We start from the raw sequence: 11,978 nt of genomic DNA on the forward strand, positions 1-11,978 counted from the left end.
TCTCAATGCCAATGACATGCTTCTTCTTCGCAAGCGTGTGCAAATTCCTCATGCCTGCATGACCAAGTCGTCGATGCCATAGCCAGCCTTCTGAAGCTTTAGCAAGTAGACACACGGCTGGTTGTGGTCCTGTAGAGAAATCAACAATATACAAGTCTCCTCTCCTAAAGCCTTCGAAGACTTTGGAATTGTCAGCTTCCATAATCACAACACAGCGATACTTGCCAAAGACAACAACCATATCAAGATCACAAAGCATTGAGACTGACATGAGATTGTATCCTAAGGACTCAACAAGCATGACTTTGTCCATGTGTTTATCCTTAGAGATCGCAACCTTACCAAGACCCAATACCTGACTTTTTCCTTTGTCAGCAAAGATGATGTGCTTCAGATGTGACGGTGATAAGGGAGCATCCATCAAAAGATTCTTGTCACCAGTCATGTGATTTGTACATCCACTATCGAGGACCCACTCAGTGGTTTTGGGTTGATCATCCTGCAGATGAATTAGTGTAACTTACAATCTCATATGCTTCATCAATGAAGAATATGATATCAAGTTCATGAGATGAATTTCATCAAACAGTAAACATATATAGTAGTATGAGGACGTGTGAAATGAAAGTTCATTTCATCATGATTAGCCTGCGTCCTTTCAGGCAAATTTGTCAGGTCCCCAGCAAATTCTTCAGACGTTAAAGCACGTCTGGAGACCTGACCCTACAAAAGAGATTAGTTCTTTTTCTTCACCACCCACATCTGAAGGGGTGGCAAAGAGTTCATCACTCTGCGAGCACCATAAGAGAATGGTGGCATAGAGGCCAAACCATTTCGTTTCACATAAGAGGGGTTAGAGTAAGCATATGAATAAGTAGAGAAATTTTTCGAGGACTTATGAACATAATGATTTGAAGAATAATGTGCATATTCATAGCCCTTAGCTCTACCCTGTGAAATAGAGTTGTTAGCACGATGATAATCATATGAGGACTTTGATCCATTTGAGGAATTTGATCCACGTGAGGAATTTGGTCCATATGAGGACTTGGATCCATATGAAGAATTAGGTCCATATGAAGAGTTTGATCTGGGGTTCCTGTTCTTCACATGTGGTGTCATGAGGACATTCACCTGAAGACTTTCAACATAACTTTTGGGAACCCAGATTTTCTTCATAGGGGAACCGTTCCTGCAGTTAGTCCCAACATATCTAGCAAATACTTCACCATTCTGATTTTTGAACAGTTTATAGTTGGAGTCAAATGACTCATCAGAAGAATGAGAAGATTCACATGTAAAGCCATATAAGTTAGATGGATCAACTGGAGGTCCCTTTGCAGCAACCCATGAGGTTTTGGGGTACTGCTCAGGCTTCCAATATGTTCCATCAGCATTGAGTTTCCTCTCAAAAGCAATACCCTCTTCCTAGGGTTTCTGTTGAGGATCTGCTTTTTGAGTACATCACAAAGAATCTGATGCCCTTTGAGGCTTTTGTACATGCCTGTTGTGTACAATTCCTTCAGCCCTACATCGTCAGTGATACTAGCAATGTCCTCAGATGAGGAATTAGTGATAGCAGAGGCAGGTGAAGAATTTGTAACAGTTGAAGCATTTGAACATTCAGGTGAGGAATTAGCAGATTCATGTTCAATGCACTTTAAGCATGGAGGAACAAATTCTTCCTGAGAAGTGCTGATTTGTTGAGCTAGTAATGAATCGCGCTCCTTCTGAAGATCTTCATAACTCACTCTTAGCTTCTCAAGATCTTGCTTTCTTTGAAGAAATTCATAAGAAAGTTTCTCATGATCAGATAAGAGAGTGTTATGATGACTTTGAACGTTATCAAACCTAGACTGAAGTCTCTGAAGATTTTCAGTCAGGGATTGAGTGCGATCCATTTCTTCACCCAACATATCATCACTTTTGTCTAGCATGTTTTGAACCTTTTCAAAAGCCCTTTGTTGTTTTATAGCAATATTAGCAAGTTTAGAGTAGCTGGGCTTGAGATCCTCATCAGATTCATTTTCACTAGATTCAGAGGAGGTGTATTTGAGTACCTTGGCACCTTTTGCCATGAAGCAATAGGTTGGAGCTTAGTCATCATCATCTTCATCAGGCATGTCGGCAGGGTCAGTATCTTCAGTGTTGAGGATGGACTTGCTAACGAAAGCAGTAGCAAAAGCCAGACTAGCCACACCAGATTCAGATTCTTCAGACTCCTCCTCTTCCTCATGTTCCTCAGATTCAGCTTCAGAGTCCATTTCCTTGCCAATGAATGCCCGAGCCTTCTTGGAGCTGCTCTTCTTGTGAGATGAAGACTTCGAGGATTTTGATGACGAAGATTTTGACGATTTCTTCTTTTTCTTCCCATCATCAGAACTGTAATCCTTGTATTTCTTCTTCTTCAACTCCTTTTCCCACTGAGGACAATCTTGAATATAATGACCAGGTTTCTTGCATTTGTGGCACAGCCTTCTCTTATAGTCACTTGATGAGGAATCACTGCTTCTTGAGGATTTTCCAAAGCGACCACGTCTTGAGAGCTTCTGGAATTTCTTCACGAACAGTGCTAGCTCCTAGCTCAATTCTTCAGGATCACCAAGGCTACTACCAGAATCCTCACATTCAGACTCAGACACAGCCTTGCCATAGCATGAACCATAGAGATCTCTCTTTTCAGCAAGCTGGAACTCGTGAGTATTTAGCCTTTCGAGGATATCAGCAGGATCAAGAGACTTGTAGTCAGCCCGTTCTTGTATCATCAGACCCAGAGCATCAAATGAGGAATCAAGTGATCTCAACAATTTCTTCACCACCTCATGGTCGGTGATGTCAGTGGCACCAAGCGCTTGAAGCTCATTTGAGATGTCAGTGAGGCGATCGAAGGTTTGTTGAACATTTTCGTTGTCGAGTCTTTTGAAGCGGTTGAAGAGATTGCGAAGAACATCAACTCGAGAGTCACGCTGAGTTTAGACTCCTTCATTCACTTTGGACAGCCTATCCCAGATAAGCTTAGCAGTTTCCAAAGCACTCACTCTTCCATACTGTCCTTTACTCAGATGGCCACATATGATATTCTTCGCTTGAGAATCGAGTTGCTTGAATCTCTTCACATCGGTAGCGTTCATTGAGGGTGTGACAGAGGGAACACCATTTTCCACAACATACCAGAGATTGTTGTCAATTGCCTCGAGATGCATTCGCATCTTGTTTTTCCAGTAGGGGTAGTCCATTCCATCAAAGGTAGGACACCCAGCCGAGACCTTGATCATACCTGCGGTCGACATAACTAAAACTCCAGGCGGTTAAACCAAAATCACACAGAACAAGGGAGTACCTTGCTCTGATACCAATTGAAAGTGCGTTATGTCGACTAGAGGGGGGGGGGGTGAATAGGCGATTTTTATGAATTCTTCACTGAGGAATTTGCCGGTGAGGAAATTCCTTAGCGAAGAACTATTAGCAGCAGAATAGGTACTCAGAAGTAAGCATAACAGAATACAAGCATGGTCATCATGATGAAATGAAGACTAGCACAGAGTACAGAAAGCGTAATCACAGGATAACACAAGATGAAGACAAACAGACTGAAGAAATTGAACTGAGGAAATTGAGAAAGTCTTCAGTCAAAGTCTTCAAACACAAATATGAACAAACATTCAACATAGTAATGAGGAAATGAAAGGGTTGAGGAAATAGAACCAGTTAGGTTGGTGAAGACAATGATTTGGTAGACCAGTTCCAACTGCTGTCTCAGTTGTATGTCTGGTTGGAGCGGCTGATTATTTAAACTCGAGGACACGCAGTCCCGGACACCCAGTCACTGAGCCGCAACTCAGGACACCCAGTCCTCACCGTATTCTCTTGAACTAAGACCACGTAGTCCTTGTCCAATCACTCGTGGTAAGTCTTCAGGCGACTTCCAAACCTTCACAGACTTGGTCACTCGGCGATCCACAATTCCTCTTGGATGCTCTAGACCTTGACGCCTAACCGTCTGGAAGAAGCACAGTCTTCAAAGGTAACAAGCGTCGGATCCACGCAGGATCAATTTCTTCAGTGATGCTCAATCACTTTGGGTTTGGAGGTGTTTTGGTTTTTGGGATTTTCCTCACTCGATGATTTTCGTTCAAAGTCCTCGGAGGATGGGTTGCTCTCAAATGACAAGTGTCAAGTTCTCTCGGAGCAGCCAACCAGCTAGTGGTTGTAGGGGGCGGCTATTTATAGCCTTGAGAGCAGCCCGACATGATAAGACATAAATGCCCCTCAATGATATGACCGTTAGGTGGATAATATATTTTGGGACAGCTGGCACGCAGCACAACAACGGTCGGAAATTTGACTCTCAAATTCCTCAGGGCTATCATGTTCCTCACTGTGTAGGCAATCCGCACTGGCGATTTCCTAACTCCTCAGTCAGAACAAATTCATCAGCGACCAGAAGAACTTCGTCTCTGTCACTGAAGAAAGTGACTGAACTGTGTGACATTTCCAAAGGCTTCACTCTAAGGGATTGGTAGGTGTAGGATTTTGAGTTGAGCATCACATGGAAATTTTTCCTTAGTATTTCCTCGACCCCCTTTAACAGTACGGTGTTTCCTATGACTCAAGAAAGAGAAAAACAAAACTATGAAAACGAAAGTCTTCAAGCTTCATATTCCTCGCATGAATATCAAGTCTTCACGGATACACCAATTTCTTCATTTTCAAAGTCTTCAAAAAGTCTTCAGAATATCAAAGTCTTCAGTTGAAGAACTTCATTTTTAGGGGTCGACTTTCTCTGTAAATATCAAACTCCTCATAGACTTATAGACCTGTGTATACTCACAAACGCATTAGTCCCTTAACCTATAAGTCTTCAATACACCAAAATCACTAAGGGGCACTAGATGCACTTACAACTGGTAGCTCAAGACTACACACAGGTTGAAGGAATTGATTTCGATGAAACTTTTGCACCTGTTGCTAGACTTGAGGCTATTCACATATTACTTGCTTATGCTAACCATCATGATATCATCTTATATCAAATTGATGTGAAAAGTGCATTCCTCAATGGTAAGCTTGAGGAAGAAGTATATGTTGCTCAACCCCCAGGTTTTGAAGATCCAAAGAATCCTGACAAAGCCTTCAGACTTAATAAGGCCCTCTATGGCCTCAAGCAAGCCCCTCGGGCGTGGTATGATACATTGAAGGAATTCTTCGTGAAGAATGGCTTCACACCCGGTTCACTCGTCCCTACTCTCTTTACTAAATCTTATGATGGTGAACTGTTTGTGTGCCAAATATATGTTGATGATATTATCTTTGGTTGTACTGACCAACGTTATAGTGATGAATTTGCCTATATGATGAGTGAAGAATATCAAATGTCTATGATGGGAGAGTTGAAATTCTTCTTAGGTCTTCAAATTTGTCAACAGCGCAATGGCATATTCATATCTCAGGAGAAATACCTCAAAGATGTACTGAGGAAATTCGGCATGCAAGATTGCAAAGGCGTCAAAATTCCTATGCCCACAAATGGCCATCTATGCACTGATGAAAATGGTATTGACTTCGATCACAAGGTATACCGCTCCATGATTGGTTCTTTATTGTACTTATGTGCATCTAGGCCAGATATAATGCTTAGTGTTTGCATGTGTGCCCGATTTCAAGCTGCACCGAAGGAATCACACCATAAGGCTGTGAAGCATATTCTTTGATATCTAGCTCACACACCAACACTAGGATTATGGTACCCCAAGGGCTCTGCTTTTGATCTCATTGGATATTCTGACTCTGACTATGCTGGTGATCGTGTGGACCGCAAGTCAACTTCTGGCACTTGTCATTTCGTCGGACGATCTTTGGTCTGTTGGTCCTCGAAGAAACAGAACTGCGTATCACTGTCCACTGCGGAAGCTGAATACATTGCTGCTGGCTCTTGCTGTGCTCAATTGCTTTGGATGAAGCAAACACTCAAGGACTATGGCGTCAACGTGAAGAATGTGCCTCTCCTCTGCGACAATGAGAGTGCCATCAAGATTGCTCACAACCCAGTTCAGCACTCGAAGACAAAGCACATTCAGATTCATCATCATTTTCTTCGTGATCATGTGTTGAAGGGCGACATCTCCATCGAGCACGTGAAGACTGAAGAATAGCTAGCTGATATCTTCACTAAGCCCTTGGATGAGAAGAGATTTAGCAAGTTGCGGTGTGAGCTAAATATCTTAGAATATTCTAATGTTCTTTGAAAAGGACACACATCCTAACACTTATGCAAAATTGATGACTTAGATGTGCAACACATGAAGAACCGTTTTTCTTCAATCAATGAAGAATAACACTCTAAGTGTGAAGAAATTAATGAAGAATTTGATTCTCAGAACCCTACGACAATTGTACGCGGTGTCTGAAATCATCATTCTTATACGGTGGGTCACGCCACCACAAAAAGTTGAAAATCTTCAATTTGAGTTTTTCCTCAGTTTTGAAATTCTTCAGTTTTTCAAATTCTTCAACTTTTCAAAATCTTCACTGTTTCCTTCGTTTTTCTACATTGGCTATATATATATATATATGCGTTTATGTCCGCATTCACTTATAGCTATTTCTTCAAGTTGCTTTTTCTGCTAAGTGAATGTGATCGGACCCTTCAAAGTCCTCAGCTCCTGTGCATCTGGCTACATGTCAAAGGACTGCTGGTTTCTCGATTGCCTCTGGTGTTTCAGCAAGTTCCTCAGCTGCACCAATTTCCTCATCAGGCCCCACACTGTTGAAGACCAAAGCAACAGCTGGACGAGGTCCTCGGCCAAGTCCAAAGAAGAAACATGTCGCATTCCATGTGCCTTCTGATGATGAAGCTTCTGATGATGAACTTGCGGAAATCATCAGAGACAGACAGGTGAAGGCCGCTAGAGCCAAAGGAACATCTGTGCCACTGCTTTTGGATCCGAGAAAAATCCTCGATTACATTGATCTCTGGCACAAGGATCCTAACACCCCTATGCCTAATTTTCATCTGACCCCTGGTCAAAGTCACATGCTGACCCATTTCATCACTGAAGAGAAATGGAAGTTTGAAAAGGCAAGAGAGATCAGGAAAGCTCAATACAGAAAGGAGAAGCTCCTAAAGAAAAATGTTGTCAGAATGACACCTGAGGAACTTCTCCAGGTTCAGTCTGAAATTCAAGCCCTCAGCAAAGACTTTGATGCCTACTATGCTGATTGGCAAGGAGCTAAAGTAAGATTCGTCAATCTGATGAAGAAATTCACAAATGTTGCAGCCCCATCGCAACAAGAAAATCTTCAGGCTGCAGACTCTGCTCAGCCTGCTGAAGAACATGCCAGCACCACTGTTGACTTTCAGCCTGCTGAAGAACATGCTCGTTCCAGGGCTGGTGAAGAAATTCCAGCCGCTGAAGAAATTGCCAGGGCATCCACTAGTGGTGCGCCTGAAGAAACTGAAGAGATCGGAGCAACTGCATCAGTTGCGCCTGAAGAAAATGAACCAGATTCCTTAGCTCCTCCCGCGCCCACACCAACTCCAATTCTTCCACCTGCTTCTGATGTGAAGAAGACCAAGGCTGCAGAGCGAGCTGCAGTGAAGAAAAGGAAGGCATCAGCTGCGTCAAACTCTTCGGCTGCGAAGAAAATGAAGCCAATGCCCAGCTCACTCGAAAATCCAATTGATGCTGTTCCTATTTCCTCCATGCCATCAAAGGACCTTGTTCCTTTTGGAGAAGACTATGAGATCCCAAGCGGATCTGATGAAGAAAATCATTCTGCTGCTTCGTCAGAGCAGATTGATGAAGAAATTGAAGTGGAAGCAATCCCTTCAACCCTAATCATTTCCTCGCCTATGCCTCAGTTCACAGCTGAAGAGGCCGGTGTTGAGGAACTTGAAGAAGATGTGGATATTGGAAGCACAACGCCAGTGATGAACGATGACTTTTGGGACAGTTAGCATCCAAATTCTCCACTCTTCACCCCAATCCAATAGATACCTTAGTCCCCTGCTCCAACTGTTCAAATGGGATCTGAAGAAACTCATCCCACTTCATCTGTCCATGAAGAAATTCCAGCCACTAGTGCTGATGAACCTGCTGCTGCTGATCCTCAGACTGCACCTGTTGAGGAACAAGAAATTCCTCAGCCCTAAGAACCTGAGCTCGCAATTCCTGAGGTGGTGATGCAACTCACTGACACCCCTCTGCCAAAGCCAAAGAATCCGTTCTCAAGCAAACAGAAGTTCAAGGCTGAAGATTTCTTTGCCAAGCACGTATTCTTCACTGATTATAATCCATATGATTCTGCTCGCATAAGGAAGAGGCGTTTCTGGACTGCCAGCCAAGCCAATTTCTATTCCTTAGTGCTCTTCAACAAAGACAAAGTCTTCGATCATGCACATATTCCTCATGTGGACATGGAGTCTCTGCCCGGCTTTGAGCCAGTCCTCAGTGTTCTTCACGACGCAGGACTTCTGAATTTCTGCATTGATATCTGTGAATGGAATGAAGAACTCATTCTTCAATTCTATGCAACTCTGCACATCACCGGAGACGCTGAAGACATGAACTCATGGGTATTAGACTGGATGTCTGAAAATACTCACTACAAGGCACCAGCAACTGAATTGCTTCATGCTCTACCACTCAGTCCTCCACTTGATGGTGCTCGTTGTATCTACAACGAACCAGAACTTTCAAATCACTATATGCAAGTGCTGATGAAGCCTTTGAAGCCAAGGCAGGCCCCACGAACCAAATTCCTCGTCAAGGAATTACTCTATGTGCCTCAGACCGTCTATCGAATTCTGATGAAGACAATGAGTCCCATCAAAGGCCACAACTCAAATGATGAAGAAGTCATTGGCATCATGAAGAATATGCTTTTCAACATCATTCATGGCGTTCCCGTCAACTTCCATGATTTCTTCATGAGGACTCTGGCCAATATTGCTATGTCACCATTCGAGCTGAAGCCCTATGCTCCTTGGATTATGAGATTCATCAGGGCAGGATCTTCACTGAATTACAAAAAAGCTGACACTCTGAACCACAGTAGCTACTTGGCTCCCATTGAAGTCCTCAAACGGACAGTTTCATCAGCTGATGATAAAGGCAAGGCCGCTGCTATGATCGATGAAGGCATTCGTCCATTGGATGGTCAATTTTGCAAGGCTGCATCTTACTCTACCAATGACGATTCTGCCACACATGACTCTGCCGCAAATATCTCAACCAAGCAAAATCCTCAAGCCACAGCACCCAGGGTGATGACTGACCGTGAGTTACTCCTCAGTCTTCACCAGAAGGTTGATCGCAATCACAAATGGGTAAAGCGTCAGTTTGGTGCACTTCTTCACAATATGACCTCAACACACAATGCAGTGAAGAAGAACCAATACTACCTTCATGAAACCTTCATCCGCACCTGGGCTGTCCTCACTCATGTCTATAGCGCTGAAGAACTGAAGACTATGGGTCTCAAGGAAGAATTTGACTGGTCTGCACCTCCTCCGAAGAAATTCAAGAGGGTCAAAATTCCTTGGTGGCCAGCTCTTATTCTTCATCGCGTAACACTGATGAGTATGAAGATTTGGATGACACTGCACCAGGCCCTACTACAACAAACAACCCCGACAACGCTGGCGCTCCTTCATGGACTTGAAATTCTTCAGGGGCGTTAGTCCTCAGTTTCAATCCTTTTGGTCATTTGATGACAAAGGGGGAGAAATCTGAGTTAGTCTTCAAGCGGGTCTATATTAAGGGCATTTTTTTAAGTTACAACTCTCGTTCTTCTGAAACTTTTATTTGGATCGAGTTGTAATCTTAAACCCGATGGTGCGCTGATACTTTTGTTGCATTATGCTTTGCATGCTTATTCCTCGTTAATGACATTGCACGCATGCTGAATCTCATCAGGCACCATATTTCATCATGCATTTCAAATTCTTCATATTATATATCAAATGCTTGTATGAATTACAAGATATCGGGGGAGATCTCCATGATTCAACTATTCAAATGTGCATTGCCTCAAAAGCAAATTCCTCACTATGCACATCTTCAGGGGGAGTTCTTCTATATCTTGTAATCAAATTCCTCAATATCAGTGTATACACTTCATATGTTTATCCCCGTTGAAAACTTAACCTATGTTGTCATCAATCACCAAAAAGGGGGAGATTGTAAGTGCATCTAGTGCCCCTTAGTGATTTTGGTGTATTGAAGACTTATAGGTTAAGGGACTAATGCGTTTGTGAGTGTACACAGGTCTATAAGTCTATGAGGAGTTTGATATTTACAGAGAAAGTCGACCCCTAAAAATGAAGTTCTTCAACTGAAGACTTTGATATTCTGAAGACTTTCTGAAGACTTTGAAAGTGAAGAAATTGGTGTGACCTTGAAGACTTGGTATTCATTTGTGGAACATGAAGCGTGAAGACTTTTGTTTTCGTAGTTTCATTTTCTCTTTCTTGAGTCATAGGAAACACCGTACTGTTAAAGGGGGTCGAGGAAATACTAAGGAAAAATTTCCATGTGATGCTCAACTCAAAATCCTACACCTACCAAACCCTTCGAGTGAAGCCTTTGGAAATCTCATACAGTTCAGTCATTTCTTCAGTGACAGAGACGAAGTTCTTCTGGTCGCTGAGGAATTTGTTCTGACTGAGGAGTTAGGAATTCGCCAGTGCGGATTGCCTACACAGTGAGGAACATGATAGCCCTAAGGAATTTGATAGTCAAATTTCCGACCGTTGCTGTGCTACGTGCCAGCTGTCCCAAAATATCTTCTCCACCTAATGGTCATATCAGACAAGGGCATTTATGTCTTATCATGTCGGGCTGCTCCCTAGGCTATAAATAGCCGCCCCCTACAACCACTAGTTGGTTGGCTGCTCCGAGAGAACTTGACACTTGTCATTTGAGAGCAACCCATCCTCCGAGGACTTTGAGCGAAAATCATCGAGTGAGGAAAACCCAAAACCAAACCCCTACAAACCCTAAGTGATTGAGCATCACTGAAGAAATTGATCTTGTGTGGATCCGACGCTTGTTTCCTTTGAAGACTGTTCTTCTTCCAGACGGTTAGGCGTCAAGGTCTAGAGCATCCAAGAGGAATTGTGGATCGCCGAGTGACCAAGTCTGTGAAGGTTTGGAAGTCGCCTGAAGACTTACCACGAGTGATTGGACGAGGTCTGTGTGACCTTAGTTCAAGGAGAATACGGTGAGGACTGGGTGTCCTGAGCTGCGTGCTCAGCGACTGGGTGTCCGGGACTGTGTGTCCTCAAGTTTAAATACTCAGCCGCTCGAACCAGACGTACAACTGAGACAGCAGTTGGAACTGGTCTACCAAATCATTGTCTTCACCAACCTAACTGGTTCTATTTCCTCAACCCTTTCATTTCCTCATTACTGTGTTGAATGTTTGTTCATATCTATGTTTGAAGACTTTGACTGAAGACTTTCTCAATTTCCTCAGTTCAATTTCTTCAGTCTGTTTGTCTTCATCTTGTGTTATCCTGTGATTACGCTTTCTGTACTCTGTGCTAGTCTTCATTTCATCATGATGACCATGCTTGTATTCTGTTATGCTTACTTCTGAGTACTTATTCCGCTGCTAATAGTTCTTCGCTAAGGAATTTCCTCACCGGCAAATTCCTCAGTGAAGAATTCATAAAAATCGCCTATTCACCCCCCCTCTAGTTGACATAACGCACTTTCACTGGTGTTTGTAGGTAGTGTTAGTAGTCTACCAAGTGGCACCCGGTACAGGTGGGCTTGGGACAGACTAGGCACCATGGCACAGTGTACCAAGCATAGATCCACCCGTCGAGGTGGGCTTGGGAACCCTGCACACATCATTTGGGGCGGTGAGCGACACCCCGGGCGGATATGCTTGTGGATGGAACCCGAATAGGCGATAAACCTGGACGAGAGACTTGTGTGGTTATTCAGGTCGTGGCCGACACCCTTTCCAGG

This window comes from Triticum dicoccoides, chromosome 6B (genome assembly GCF_002162155.2).
Source record: "Triticum dicoccoides isolate Atlit2015 ecotype Zavitan chromosome 6B, WEW_v2.0, whole genome shotgun sequence".
In the NCBI taxonomy this organism is placed as follows: Eukaryota; Viridiplantae; Streptophyta; class Magnoliopsida; order Poales; family Poaceae; genus Triticum; species Triticum dicoccoides.